The sequence below is a fragment of the Sciurus carolinensis genome, chromosome 10, assembly GCF_902686445.1.
Source record: "Sciurus carolinensis chromosome 10, mSciCar1.2, whole genome shotgun sequence".
Classification (NCBI taxonomy): domain Eukaryota; kingdom Metazoa; phylum Chordata; class Mammalia; order Rodentia; family Sciuridae; genus Sciurus; species Sciurus carolinensis.
This window is the reverse complement of record NC_062222.1, coordinates 65815749-65828021: the sequence shown is the minus strand read 5'-3', so window position 1 is coordinate 65828021 and position 12273 is coordinate 65815749.

The window sequence follows — 12273 nt, the reverse complement described above, 5'->3', positions numbered from 1 at the left end:
TCCATTTTTCTAAGTCATGACAACTTCCTTTTGACTAATTCAAGTGCCATCTGGCTAAAGACCTAGTTCCAGACTCAAAGTGTTTGCTACCCTGGGAAGGTAGGGACTGTGCCTTTCCTGATAACAAGTGGAATCAGGTTGACTTAGGATTGGGTGCATAAATCAGAAAACCAATAAAAGAGTGGCTTAAATATGGCAAAAGTTCCTTACTTATACAAATTGGAACTACTCAGGAAAATTCACAAATTTTAAAGAACTATCCTACAGAAAATGAAAAATCACCTGGCATATCTGAGCCTGGATCCATGCAGAGATCCTGTTACAAAGTTTAATAATTTTCAGTTTACAATTTTAAGATGAAGAGGCACAGTTTGTAGTTATGTCCTAAGAGGAATAGTCAGATAATACTGTATTTAACCATAGGGCCTCAGATTTTACTTTGAAAAGAAAGAAACAAACCGTATAAGAATAATGGTGGTGGAAAAGGATTTGAGACACCCTGCACACAAATTTTCTTTCAAGTCTGCACAAGACACATAATGAAAGAGGGATCCAGTCATGCCAAGTCTTTGAAAATGACTCTCCAAATAATTTGCTCTCTGAAAAGGATAATCAATTACATCTTTCCTCAGCTACAGGTACATTTGAGGAACCGACACACAGGGATATAAAGAATTCTGCTAATGGTGGTAAGTGTTTTCAAATGCACGAGTCCTGGGGAAGTGAGTGAACAAGTCTCAGTCCTCTGCCCTGGATTTTATCTCATATTTGGCTACTCAATTCCAGCACAAATTTCAAAATGTGCTATTCAAAGGATAGAGAAGAGAGATAACCATGTCACATTCTTCTTAATTCTTCAAAAGATAATTTTGGAGCACATTAAAAGTTTTTATAAAATTTGGATTATAGAATATAACTTAGAGGAACTAATTTTGCTTGCTGGTATCTTCACAGTGCCTATTGTGATGGCAGGGGAGCACTCAGCAAATATTGTGATTCTGCCCTGGGATGTGACTGGGGTTTTTTTCTGGGACCTAAATGTTTCCACTGTGGCTTTGTGAATGTTCCCTTTCTGCTCTGGCTCGCTCCATTCCTCCCCACCCCAATTCCCACACCTCTCTCTTATGCCTCATATTAGGGAAGATGCAAAGTTTTAACAGTTATTTTATTTTATGGAGAAATAATCTAGTTTCTGGAAGAAAAGAATTGGAACTTTAGGAGAGATGGACTGATGGTTAGATACGTGCTCACTTGAACATCAGTTTTATTAGCTTATGAGAATTGAAGGAGGAAGGAAGGCAGGCAGGAGGGAGGGAGGGAAAGAAGGAAGGAAGGAAGAAACAAAGTAGGAAAAGGTGGAGAGATAAAGGAAAGGAAGAGTATCCCTTCACATCTCAGGAGTGCTTGTGAAAGACTAACTGAAAACTGGTTTTGACTCTGGCATCTGAGATTCTATAACACAAGTTTAACTTTTTAGATATTTAATTATTTTTGGTGGTTTAATTCTTTCCTTATTTGGGTGTACAATGTTAGCAATAGTTAAAAAATTAAATATATATCAGACCTTCAGTAAAACAATCATTTTAAAGACAAATGTAATATAGCCTCATTATGTTTAGAAATTTACTTGGTAGAATTCTGAGGCATTTTATTCGAATGGAAGAGACACGTTATACCTATTCATTAAGTCAGAAGAGAAGAGATGGGAATAAAATTATAATTACTTTTTTTTTTTTTTTTTTTACTGATTTTAGTGCCACAAAAGGGAAACATCACTCTCTACTTATGATTCATCCACTGTTCTCTGGCTGTTTTTATAGAATGAAATTTAAATTAGGCTTGACTATGCTGGAGTTTGCTACAGGTGTTCTGGAAAAGAAGTATTAATTTTGGTTTAAATGTTAACTCCCAAATAAAAAGTTCCAGGTTTGCTTTCATATGCCTTGGTGAAACTCAGCTAGAAACAGTTTTATCTGTCCTTAAAAAATGTTTTAAAATGGCTCTAAGGTTTCATTTTCCAGATGGGCAGCCTTAAGTAGGCCCTGCTGAGATGGCATATTAAAAACTAAATATGCCTTCCGACTACACATGAATTCCCCAGGTTGTCAATAAATATTTAAAGAGTTGCTGGTGTGTCACGAAAACATAACTGCACCTTGTGTCTATGTAGGATGGTTTATAAATAAATTTGTTTTTCACTTTTTCTTGTCTAGTCATTTTTTATTTAAAGGGGCTGAGCCAGCTGTATTTTTGAGGATTCACCTAAACCTTGAGTCAGGTAGTCACATCACACAGTGACCAGATGCTAGCAAGACCCAGTGGGTGGATGCTAGCCATATAAATATTGATTTTCAGTAGAAAACACAGGCATATGTGTTTCATCATTAAAAACACCACCATTTGAGCAGCAGTAAGACTATAACTACATCCACTCATTCATATATAAATATTGTTCTAGGCCCTGCTAAGAACTGAGACTACAAAAATGATAATGGCAATCATGATCATAATATTTATATCAACAACTATGACAGCAATCACTGTCATTCATAACACATCACTCTCTGGTAAGCAAAGCATTTTGTATTACTTAATCCTCTCCAAATTCTTTGGAATTCTTTTATAAATATAGAATCTAAAGAACAAAGGTAATTTTTTTTTTTTTTTTGGTAACACAATGGTAGACCGCAGGACTAAGATCAGGTCTCCAAAATGGGACTTGCTATATACTTCTGTTTACTTTAAATAAGTCAGTTAGATTTACTATAAGGAGATGCCTGTGTTTGAAAAGGATGGACACCAAATTGGATGGTGACAGACTGCCCCAAAGCAGTTCTATTTATATAGGGAAAGGATGAGTACAAGGTACAAAAAATAGGAGAAAATAGAAGAGAGAGAACCAGGATGCTGGTTCAACTCCAAGTGCATAATATACACTACAGAGGAATATAATTCTAGTGCTCCGTGAGATTTTCTTAAAGGTTTGGGGTTCTAAGATTATCGAGACTTCCTTTATCAAAGTTATTCATGGTAGGAAGATTTCCTGCCACTTACTGACTGCTAACTGAATTAGGAACTGGACCAAGTGCTGTACTCCATTCAATTCAAATCTGCCAAAAGTAACTCTGTGAATTAAGTATACTTGCTCTTGTTCACTGACTCTCAGTGAGATGAAGTGACTTCCTTCAGTTCATATAGTTCATAAATGCAGAACCAGGATTTGAATCACCAATGTTCTTTACCATGACTCCTACAATCTCATTCAGTGTTACATAATGAAGACAAAAAAAGTTAATTGGCACAGAAATCTATTCTTCCCTTGATGTTCCTCTTCATTCTCCTGAGACCACAGCTCTTGACATTTCAGTTAGGAATCAAACAGAAAACTTGTGTTCAGTGAATGAATGTAGCATGAAATTATATTTTCTTATTAGTCTAACTTTCAATACTCCAAATTCCATGTGTTTTGCTCTCTTTTGTGTAAGAGAATGGTAGCAGTATTTTTATTTGTGGTCTATAATGTTGCATCTAGAGTCTAACACCCACATTTCAAAGGAGTCATCATATTATATTTTTTAATTCCAGAAACAAATTTCTGTAGTTGCTAAACAGAACTGCAAATCCAAAGGCAATATTTTGCCTATGATTAAGTTAATTATAACAACTAGTATTTACTGAGCAGGTACTTTATGATAGGCAGTCAGGTATTTTATTTAATCCTGATAGAAAGATCATCAAGAAAAAATATCTGCCAACAACAATAAATGCTTTCAATCATCTACTTTCCATGTGCTCACAAAACTCATATTCTAGGGGGCTTAATGTAGTTTAAATATCTAGGTATGAATAATTAAGTAATTGAGGCAAAAAATCACAAAAAGAAAGTCATTTTGCAGGAGTTAGACCATATCTAAAAGCCTTCAAAGAGATAATTCACATAAGAGTAGCATTAGAGTCCGAGATAGGATTAGGCTTCATATTGAAAGATGAATGCAATTCACATGCACAGTTATGCAATAATGACTTTCCTGTTTTAAAAGGTAGGGCAATCTACTATTGTTTTGCATATTATGACCTGAATGTGGTTTGTCAACACTAAAATTCACACTGTGTTCTTCATCCATGTGATAGTATTGGAGGATTGGGCCTGGTGGGAGGTGTTTGGATCCTGGGGTGTATAGATTTCATGAATAGATTAATACTGTCCTTTGTGTGTGTGTTCTCACTCCTAGGGGACAGGACTACTTACATTGAGGGCAGGTTGTTATAAAGCAAGTTTATCCTTTATGTTCTCTCCTTTTGCACACATGCACTTACCCTTCTGCTTCTTTCTTCCAGAATTAAAATAGCACATGGTCCTTACCAGATTCAGCTGTCTGATCTTAGATTTCCCTGCCTCCAGAACTGTGAGTCAAAATGATTTTCTTTGTAAGTCATCCACTCTCAAGCATTCTGTTATAGTAACAGAAAATAATTAATATGTATTTGTTGAACTGATTAGAATGCTATTCAACATTAAAAGTTGATGTTTAAAAAGTTATTTATTTGTAGTTTTATTTTTATTCTTATTTTTCAATAAGTCTTAAAACATTTCAGCAAGTAGATGAGAAGTAGAGACTATTTGAAGATGATGCCAAAGGCTTTCTCTTTCTAAAAATCCCCTTCTAAATCATTCTTCCGTTAACTTTTTGACAAACTAATGTGAGTGAAGGTCATATTCACCTTTCTCTATTTTTTCATCATCTTTATTTCAGTGGAATATCACTAAGAATATCTAATTTTGTGTGAAGTTTTAAAGTCCTTTGAGAGAATATTCGAGTGCAAAAAGAATGGGGATACACAAATGGCAACACAGATCAACCTCCTACTCTGTTGCTTCCTAGTTTCACATACTTATATCTTCACTGAAGAAAAAACAAAAGATCATGCAAAACTCTGCAATTGAATATAAAAAACATCTAGCTCTCTGTGCTTTTCTACAGGCATAGAAAGACACCAATACATACTATACATATACATATAAATGAATAATAACTTCCTTGTAAATTTAATGATATTTTGTAAAATTTGTTCAATATCAGTGAATATAATGTACATTTTCTATGTTTATAGTATGCTATTGCATCAAATGATATTTAACCCATCCATGTTTTCTTTTTTAAGATTATAGATAATATGGGAGGGAAAGTTGAGGTATTAGGAAATTAAATGGACTAAGATATGTTATGTGCATGTATGAATAGGTACCAACAAACCCCACTAATATGTATGCTTAAAATTTATCAATTATAAAAAAAATATCATAATATGGCAACTATTTTATACATAAATATTATTATATATGTATTTATGTATAACTATTAACAATTAACAATGTCATTATTGAGAGTGTTCTAATTCAGAGTAATGCATACTACCAAAATTTCTACCAGAAAGATAGTACCAATTGACATTTCTTCCAACAGAATATAAAAATGTTCACTTTCCTACATCTGGCTAAGACCTGGTATTCCTATAGTTTAGAAACTTTTTTCCAAACCAAGAAATGAAATATAATGTGTTCCTTTAAATTTCCATTTTTTTTTATTTATAAAGAATTTGGACATATTGATATTATAACTAACATTTTATATTTGTTCACTGTCTATTTTGGAGAATTAAAGTATTTTCCATCTGTATTGAAAAACACATTCTAGTTTACCATTTGTAGTTATTTTTATGATAGTTTTTATTTCAATAAAATATTTTCATTTATTCAACTAAATTTATATTTATAATGAATAGGATTTCATCTCACACTTCTTAAACTTAAGTTATAAATATGGTCATGTGTGATCAAATGTGTTTGGGCTCTTAAGTTCAAAACTCCTTGAAATGTATTCTTAGATTTATTTCTGCTATAAATACCTAGAGCATTAAAAAACCTTGCTAGTGTTTCTCAAAATTTTCTATGCTTACTTATTAAGACTACCAACACAACTTTAGAATATGAGTTTGAAATTTCAGGGGAGAATGAAATAAAACGGATCTAGTTTTAACATCTGAGTTTAGTAACAATGCACTTACTTGAAGGGAACCCTGGTTAATCAGTCTACTCCTTTATACGTCCAAACTTTAAATCTCCCCTTCACTAGTTGGAAATCGTATTATTATATAATATTATGGCTTTAAAACCTTTAGGGAATCACTTCATACCCTTCATTTCTTAAATGACATTAACAACTTGCATAACATGGGTATTTTGATTACAATTATTCTGTAGTAAGACTAAACACTTTTGATTTTTATAGTACATTATGTTTCTCTTCTGTGCATTAACATCAGAGATAGTGACTAAATTCAATTTCATCAAATTATTTGTTTTTTAATGTTCCATGGGGTGACTGAGACATTGAGGAATAATTCTAGAAAGAATAATTCCTTTGTTGAGACCAGAATAGAGCTCCTCAGTCTCCACTCCCAGCCAAGAAATCCAGATTTGAATTTATAGTGCCGTGGGAAAGAAGCAGGAATTAAATTCACATTTTTAAGGAAATTGTTCATAATAGCTAAGAATATTATAAAATTATCCTCATTTCCTAAACTCTGAATAGTACTAGGACTTTGCTTCATGACCTATGTGATTCATCTCAGAGGAAAGGGAACCAAAATATAGCTGGTGAAGGTGAAGAGAGTAAGAGACAGGTGCTCCCAGAGGGAGACGGATCAAACTGGATCGGAATTGCAATAGTCAGAGGTATCCAAAAGTAAAATCGGCAGGTAGTTCTATGATAAAGCATTATGATTACTGGGACTGAGCTTCTGGTTCTAACCACCTATTTCTCAAAATACTAAAGGGCTAATTGTCACAGAGAGATTCTTGGTTCCTGGCAGCACAGGCATTTTGTTGGGCATTAATATTACTCTCAGTTCAGTAAACTGGGTACCAAAGAGCTAATCCTACTGTCATTTGACAGTCACTGCAAGAATTTTGGTGTCAGAAAACCTCAGGGTCAAATCTCAGATTCAACACTACGTGACTCTGGGCAAGTTGGCTATACCCTATGGGTTATATCTTTGTAACCTAGAGATAAAGATCATGCACAGACACACACACTCACACATATATGCTTTAACTTTATACATAGCACATAGTAAATGTCTGACAAACAGTACATAGTGAGATTAGTACTGTATAACTTTAATTTGTTGAACTTATAGATGGTTTTAAAATAGTCTAGCTCATACTGAGTGGTCTAATTAGGTTTTCTTTTACTTTGGAAGTAAATAAAGTAAAATAAACAAAACAAAAAGCAGTATAAAGGTAATGTGAAAAGATAAGATTAATTCTGTTTTGGCCTAGAATTTCTTAGTCAGTGTTTACTTACATTGGTGTCTTGAATGGAACACAAATATGATAAGACATTAACACTAATTAGAAAATGAAACTAGCCTTTGAAAAACATGAAAAACATAAAACCACCTCACAATTTCCTAACCAGAAGTCTCAAGAGAAATGAATAAACAGTATCACTGTCCTGCAGTTATGTACTTAACCCTCTTTTTATTTCTGGCTATAATTTCTCTAATTTCTACAAATAATCAGCATTTCCCTTGGGTCATCCAGACACTAATAATAGAAGATTTGCTTTCTTATATTTCAAGATAAATTTTCATTGCAAATACAAGGAGTCACCTTAGGCCATATAATTTAGAAATTGTAATCATAAATACTCCAAAATACATAAATTTATTAAAGGCAGACAGTATAAAACTGACAAGCAAATAAATTCATTTAATGTAAAAAGTTTGCATTAGTAGTTGCTTTGTGTAACATCTATAAATTTATCTTAAATTTTAGATATTAGATTTACCAGACTCTTCCTGATCTACTTTCCTCAATATTATTATGAAAATTATTTTATTATCACAAGGCTTATTAGTCATTTCAATTATCCCAATCTTTTTATTTTTTTTCTTTTTAGCAAACATTTTATTGTGTTTGGGATGACATGTTCTACTCTTATGCTAACCCCTGTTTTCTCCTATATTTGTGTAGCATTTAGTTTTTCTTTTTTTGTTTTTGTAAACAAATGGGATACATGTTGTTTCTCTGTTTGTACATGGCATAAAGGCATACCATTTGTGTAATCATAAATTTACATAGGGTAATGGTGTTTGATTCATTCTGTCATTTTTTTCCCTTCTCCCCCACCCCTCCCACCCCTCCCCTCCCTCTATACAGTCCTTCCTTCCTCCATTACTGCCCCCCTCCCTAAACCCAACTCCAACCCCAACACTAACCCCTCCCACCCCCCATTATGTGTCATCATCCACTTATTAGTGATATCATTCTTCCTTTAGTTTTTTGAGATTGGCTTATCTCACTTAGCATGATATTCTCCAGTTTCATCCATTTGCCTGCAAATGCCATAATTTTATCATTCTTTATGGCTGAGTAATATTCCATTGTGTATATATATATATATATATACCACATTTTCTTTATCCATTCATCAATTGAAGGACATCTAGGTTGGTTCCACAATCTGGCTATTGTGAACTGAGCAGCTATGAACATTGAGGTGGCTGTATCTCTGTAATATGCTGATTTTAAGTCCTTTGGGTATATGCCAAGGAGTGGGATAGCTGGGTCAAATGGTGGTTCCATTCCAAGTTTTCTAAGGAGTCTCCATACTGCTTTCCAGAGTGGCTGCACTAATTTGCAGTCCCACCAGCAATGTATGAGTGTACCTTTCTCCCCACATCCTCGCCAACACCTGTTGTTGCTTGTATTCTTGATAATCGCCATTCTAATTGGGGTGAGATGGAATCTTAGGGTGGTTTTGATTTGCATTTCTCTTATTACTAGAGATGTTGAACATTTTTCCATATGTTTGTTGATTGCTTGTAGATCTTCTTCTGTGAAGTGTCTATTCATTTCCTTAGCCCATTTGTCAATTGGATTATTTGCATTCTTGGTGTAGAGTTTTTTGAGTTCTTTATAGATTCTGGAGATTAGTGCTCTATCTGAAGTATGATTGGCAAAGATTTTCTCCCACTCTGTAGGCTCTTTCTTCGCATTGCTGATAGTTTCCTTTGCTGAGAGAAAACTTTTTAGTTTGAATCTATCCCAGTTGTTGATTCTTGCTTTTATTTCTTGTGCTTTGGGAGTCCTGTTGAGGAAGTCTGGTCCGAAGCCGACATGTTGAAGCTCTGGACCTACTTTTTCTTCTATAAGATGCAAGGTCTCTGGTCTGATTCCGAGATCCTTAATCCATTTTGAGTTTAGTTTGTGCATGGTGAGAGATATGGGTTTAGTTTCATTCTGTTGCATATGGATTTCCAATTCTCCCAGCACCATTTGTTGAAGAGGCTATCTTTTCTCCATTGCATATTTTTGGCCCCTTTGTCTAGTATGAGAAAATTTTATTTATTTGGGTTTGTGTCCATGTCCTCTATTCTGTATCATTGATCCTCCTTTCTATTTTGGTACCAATACCATGCCGTTTTTGTTACTATTGCTTTGTAGTAGAGTTGAAGATCTGGTATTGCGAAACCCCCTGCTTCACTCTTTCTGCCAAGGATTGCTTTAGCTATTCTGGTTTTTTTATTCTTCCAGATGAATTTCATAATTTCTTGCTCTATTTCTGTAAGGTACATCATTGGGATTTTAATTGGAATTGCATTGAATCTGTAAAGCACTTTAGGTAGTATGGCCATTTTGACAATATTAATTCTTCCTATCCAAGAACATGGGAGATCTTTCCATCTTCTAAGGTTTTCTTTAATTTCTTTCTTTAGTGTTCTGTAATTCTCATTGTAGAGGTCTTTCACCTCTTTTGTGAGATTGATTCCCAAGTATTTTATTTTTTTTGAAGCTATTGTGAATGGGGTAGTTTTCCTAATTTCTCTTTCTGAAGATTCATTGCTTATGTATAAAAATGCCTTAGATTTATGTGCATTGATCTTATATCCCGCTACTTTACTGATTTCACTTATGAGATCTAAAAGTTTTCTGGTGGAATTTCCTGGTTCCTCTAAGTATACAATCATATCATCAGCAAATAGGGATAGTTTGAGTTCTTCTTTTCCTATTCGTATCCCTTTAATTTCTTTGGTCTGTCTAATTGCTCTGGCTAGAGTTTCAAGGACGATATTGAATAGAAGTGGTGAAAGAGGGCATCCCTGCCTTGTTCCAGTTTTTAGGGGGAATGCTTTCAGTTTTTCACCATTTAGAATGATATTAGCCATGGGCTTAGCGTAGATGGCCTTTCCAATGTTAAGGAATGTTCCCACTATCCCTATTTTTTCTAGTGTTTTGAGCATGAAGGGGTGCTGTATTTTATCAAATGCTTTTTCTGCATCTATCGAAATAATCATGTGATTCTTGACTTTAAGTCTATTGATATGGTGAATTACATTTATTGATTTCTGATGTTGAACCAACCTTGCATCCCTAGGATGAAACCCACTTGATCATAGTGCACTATCTTTTTAATATGTTTTTGTATGCAATTTGCTAAAATTTTGTTGAGAATTTTTGCGTCGATGTTCCTTAAGGATATTGGTGTGAAATTTTGTTTCCTCGATGTGTCTCTGTCTGGTTTAGGTATCAGGGTAATATTGGCTTCATAGAACGAGTTTGGGAGGGTTCCCTCCTCTTCTATTTTATGGAATACTTTGAGAAGTATTGGAATGAGCTCTTCTTTAAAGGTTTTGTAGAACTGGGCTGAGAACCCATCTGGTCCTGGACTTTTCTTTGTTGGTAGGCTTTTGATGACTTCTTCTATTTCATTACTTGAAATTGGTCTATTTAAATTGTGTATGTCCTCCTCGTTCAGTTTAGGCAATTCATATGTCTCTAGAAACCTGTTGATGTCTTCAAAATTTTCTATTTTGTTGGAGTATAGGTTTTCAAAATAGCTTCTAATTATGTTTTGTATTTCAGTCGTGTCTGTTGTGATATTTCCTTGTTCATTCCGAATTTTAGTAATTTGGGTTTTCTCTCGTCTTCTCTTTGTTAGTGTGGCTAAAGGTTTATCAATTTTGAGATCTTGATATGATGTTTCTTTGTTCTCATTTACCTCTAAGAATTTTTTAATTTCCTTCCTAATATCTTCTGTTATCCATTCATCATATAATAGCATATTGTTTAATCTCCAGGTGTTGGAGTAGTTTCTGTTTTTTACTCTTTCATTTATTTCTAACTTCAATCCATTATGATCTGATAGAATACAAGGTAGTGTCTCTATCTTCTTATATTTGCTGACATTAGCTTTGTGGCATAATATATGGTCTATTTTAGAGAAGAATCCATGTGCTGCTGAGAAGAAAGTGTATTTGCTCTTGGTTGGATGGTATGTTCTATAAATGTCTGTTAAGTCTAAATTATTGATTGTGTTATTGAGATCTATGGTTTCTTTGTTCAATTTTTGTTTGGAAGATCTGTCCAATGGTGAGAGACACGAGTTAAAATCACCTAGTATTATTGTGTTATGGTCTATTTGGTTTCTAAAATTGAGAAGGATTTGTTTAACATACATGGATGAGCCACTGTTTGGGGCATAGATGTTTATGATTGTTATATCTTGCTGATTTATGCTTCCCTTAAGCAGTATGAAATGTCCTTCTTTATCCCTTCTAACTAACATTGGCTTGAAGTCCACATTATCTGAAATGAGGATGGATACTCCAGCTTTTTTGCTGAGTCCATGTGCATGGTATGTTTTTCCCCATCCTTTCACCTTTAGTCTATGGGTATCTCTTTCTATGAGGTGAGTCTCTTGCAGGCAACATATTGTTGGATCTTTCTTTTGAATCCAATCTGCCAGTCTATGTCTTTTGATTGATGAATTCAGGCCATTAACATTCAGGGTTATTATTGAGATATGATTTGTATTCCCGGTCATTTGGTTCATATTTAAAATTTTTGACACATCTTGGTTCCTCCTTTATTTGACAGTTCCTTTAGGATAATTCCTCCCTTTGCTGATTTGCTTCTTTGTTTTTATCTCTTCCTCATGAAATATTTTGCTGAGAATGTTCTGTAATGCTGGCTTTCTTTTTGTAAATTCTTTTAGCTTTTGTTTATCATGGAATGATTTTATTTCATCGTCAAATCTGAAGGTAACTTTTGCAGGGTATAAGATTCATGGTTGGCATCCATTTTCTTTCAGAGCTTGAAAAATGTTGTTCCAGGACCTTCTAGCTTTTAGGGTCTGAATTGAAAAATCTGCTGATATCCGTATTGGTTTCCCCCGAATGTAATTTGGTTCTTTTCTCTCACAGCCT